Source organism: Elephantulus edwardii, unplaced genomic scaffold (assembly GCF_000299155.1).
Source record: "Elephantulus edwardii isolate Elephantulus edwardi_28Jun2011 unplaced genomic scaffold, EleEdw1.0 scaffold00012, whole genome shotgun sequence".
Lineage (NCBI taxonomy): Eukaryota > Metazoa > Chordata > Mammalia > Macroscelidea > Macroscelididae > Elephantulus > Elephantulus edwardii.
In genome coordinates, this window is record NW_006399762.1 from 26,284,901 (window position 1) to 26,289,206 (window position 4,306).

The window sequence follows — 4,306 nt, forward strand, 5'->3', positions numbered from 1 at the left end:
GAAGATCCTCTATGAGATGGATTGATTCGGTGACTGGGGTAATCGGGATGGGTGTGTCAGAGGCGGTGCGTTTGGCGCAGGACAGAGCAGGGTTTAGGGCTGTTGTGCATAGGGTCGCTATGAGTCGGAAACGACTCGACGACACATAACAACAACAACAACAACTGTTGAATTGGAACTGACCCATAGCTGACCCTCTAGCGGGTTTTCAGAGGTGGTTAATCACATGAGAGCAGACCGTTCATCTTTCTCTTGTCAAGCAGATGGTGGATTCAAATCAAATGCAGGATGCCTTCACGATTGCAGCACAGCTTCTTACCAGTAGGCCACCAGCACTCCCTAAGTGTAGTGTACCAGAGCACCTAGTAGGGTGAATTTAAGTCATAGTATTTTCAATTGTTTCACATACATGTGAAAGTTAGGCAGTGGAGAAAAAAGACTGAAGTAGAATTGTGCCTTTGAATTATGATGTTGATGAACAATATTGAATATTCTACTACAGATGCCCCAAAGAGTGAACGTATCTGTCTTGGATGAAGTGCAGCCAGAATGCTCATTGTTAAGTAAGGGCGGTGAGACTTTGTCTCATATGTATTGGACATGTTATTAGGAAGGGTCATTACTGGAGAGGGACATCAAGGTCAGAAGAGAAGAGGGTAAAAAAAAAAGTAAGAGAACTCTCAATGAAATTGAATTGATGTGGTGACTACAACAATGGACTTATGCACAGCAGATTTTGTGAGCATGGTGCAGGATTGGGCAGGATTTTGTTCTGTTGAGCAAAGGGTCATTATAGGTCAAAGCCACTTAATGGCACCTTAACAACAATAAGACAATTCAAATTCGCTGGAATCAAGTCAGAACCAATGCACACTTTATCTTCCAGAGAATTCTCAAGGGCTATAAGTCACATGGGAGGAAACTGCTCATTTTCTCCCTTGGAACTGCTGGTAAATTCAAATCATCAGGAGAAGCAGCCTTGGGGTTAGTAGAAACTACCTACAGATTATGTCACTAGAGTTGCCTAACCACAATAATACCACCTACTTATTATTTGTAATGCTTATATATACAGTGTGGGCAGAATAAATGTAGTGACATCTGACCTCCACTAACTCCACAAAGGGGAAGCATTCCCATCCACAACATCAATGACACAAGAAGGATTTATATGTGGTCAGACATGCTCCTATGCTCCAGAACCTTCTTCTACCAATTTTCATTCCCACGGTTCCTCCCACAGTTTTAAAAATTCTACTACTGGCTTCCTTAATCCAATCTGTTGGGATAGCCACACAGAATTCACAGACAATATTCACAAATATGGGATTTTTTTATTTCTTTTTTTTTAGAAAATTAACAGGTTATAATTTAAGTCAGAATGCTTCCTTGATCATTCAAGATTTTGCCAATTGCATCTCTGAAGACTGCAACTCAAGGCTTGAATTTGTTTTTCAGTCCTTTCAGCTTGAGAAATATTGAGCAAGTTATTCTCTTTTTATTCTCCAATTCTAGATCTCTGCACAATTTATTATAATACTTTGCTTTGTCTTCTTGAGCTGCCCTTTGAAATCTTTTGTTCAGCTGTTTTACTTCAACATCTCTTCCCTTTGTTTTGGATTCTTGTTGCTCTAGTGCAATTTTCAGGGTCTCTTCTGACATTCATTTTGGTTTTTTCCTTTATCCTCTGTCTTTGTAGTGACCTTATGCTCTCTTCACAGATATCCTTGATGTCATCCTACAATTCACCTGTCCTTCAATATTTGGTGTCCAGTGCTTCAAATCTACTCTTAAAATGATTTTTAAATGATTTTTACATTTCAGTAGAATAGACTTACAATCATATTTTGTTTCTTGTGGACTTGTTTTCATTTTCTTCAGCCTCAATTTGAACTTGTACAAGAGTAATTGATGGTCTGTCTCATAGTCAGCACCTGACGTGGTTTTGACTGTTGATATTGAGCTTCTGCAATGATTCTTTCCACAGATGTAGTCAAACAGATTCTATCTGGTAAGGTCCTGGTGAGTCCATCTGGTGAGGTCCATGTATAAAATTATGGTATGTGTTCTTTTAACAAAGCATATGAGATGAATAATCATTGAACATACACACTTAGATCATTCTGTTTCTGGTCTCATTTCTGTCAACAAGTTGATACTTTCTGACTGTCATTCCTTCTTCATTGTTTCCAACTTTTGACATTCAAGTTACCGGTTATCATTAACTTATCTTGATTGCATGTCTGGTCAATTATGATCTGCAAAATTTGGTAAAAAATCTTCAATTTCTTCCTCTAACTTTGCTGTTGGTCCATATATATATGAGTAATAGTCTCATTAACAGATCTTCCTTGTATGCATATGGATAATAGCCTATCACTCACAGCATTGTACTTCAGGAGAAAACTTGAAGTTGTCTTTTTAACTATGAATGCAATGCCATTTCCCCCTCTGTTGTTCATTCCCAGCAGAGCATACCCATCTGATTAAAAATGGCCAAAGCTAGTCCATCTCATCTCACTAATTCTAGAAAGATGATGTTTTTTTATTCCATTTCATTTTTCATTAGTTTTACTTTTCCAATATGCATACTTCGTGCATTTTCCCCACTGTTAAAAAATGTTTGCAACTGTTTCTCCTCATTTTGATTGATTTCCAATTTGAGCTCTACTTTTAACACTATATCTGTGTTCCTCTATTGTTCATAGGCTTTTCAGAGACCTGCTTTTTAAGCAGTGGATGGCCAATTCTGCTTCTTAGTCTGTTTTAATTTGAGAGTTCTACTAATGATTCAGGAATGACCCAAGAAATGTCAAAAGTAGAGGGAATACACTGAATCACTGTAACAAGAATAACTGATCAACATGAAAATATTTCAGGAAGAATGTGGAAACTACAGAACAATCTCACTGATTTCACATGCAAGCAAGATTTTACTGAAGATTATCCAAAAACGACTGGAACAGCACATCAACAGAGAACTACCAGAAGTCCAGGCTGGGTTTAGAAGGGGTCGTGGTACTAGAGATATTGTAGCTGATGTTAGATGGATCTTGGCTGAAAGCAGGGAATACCAGAGGAATGTCTATCTGTGTTTCCTTGACTATGCAAAGGCATTTGACTGTGTAGATAATAACAAACTATGGCTGACTCTGAGAAGAATGGGAATCCCAAAACACTTGATCGTTCTAATGCGAAACTTATACTTGGACCAGGAGGCAGTCGTCAGAACAGAGCAAGGGAACACTGCATGGTTCAAAATTGGGAAGGGCATACGCCAGGGATGCATCCTATCTCCATACCTTTTCAACCTATATGCAGAACAGATTATCAGGGAGGCTGGGCTCTGTGAGGAGAAATGTGGGGTCAAGATTGGTGGACGATTTATCAACGATCTGCATTATGCGGATGACACAACCCTGCTTGCTGAAACTAAAGAGGACCTGAAGCGCCTGCTGCAGAGGGTCAAGGACTGCAGTCTACAATATGGATTAAGGCTCAATGTCAAGAAGACAAAGATTCTCACCACTGGACCAATTGGCAGCATCAGGATGGATGGTGAAGAGATTGAGATTGTACACAGCTTTAGTTTGCTTGGCTCCATAGTCAACAGTCTTGGCACCAGCAGCCAGGAAATTAAAAGGCGCATTGCAATGGGAAAGTCTGCTGTTAGGGACCTCTCCAAAGTGCTGAAGAGCAATGGTGTCTCTCTGGAGACTAAGGTGCGTCTGATACAGGCCATGGTCTTTGTGATCACTTGTTAAGCATCAGAGCGTTGGACAATGACCAAGGAGGATAGAAGGAGAATTGATGCCTTTGAGCTGTGGTGCTGGAGAAGAGTATTGAGAATACCATGGAAGGCTAGGAAAACAAACAGATTTGTCCTGGAAAGGGTTAAACTGGGTGGCTGCTTGGAGGCAAGGATTCTGAGGCTCCGTCTAACTTACTTTGGACATGTTGTGAGGAGAGACCGGTCCTTGGAGAGAGACATCATGCTTGGGAGGGTGGAGGGACAGCGCAGGAGAGGAAGGCCCTCTATGAGGTGGATTGATTCAGTGATTGGGATAATTGGGATGGGAGTGTCAGAGACAGTGCGATTGGCACAGGACAGAGCGGAGTTTAGGGCTGTTGTACATAGGGTCGCTATGAGTCGCAGGTGACTCAACAGCACATAACAACAACAAACAACAACTTATGATGATGAGCCAAAGATAATGAAGGAAGAATTTCAAGCTGCAATGAAGGCTTTGGCAAAATATAAGTCCCCAAGAATCAATGGGGTACCTACTGACATGTTTCAAATGGC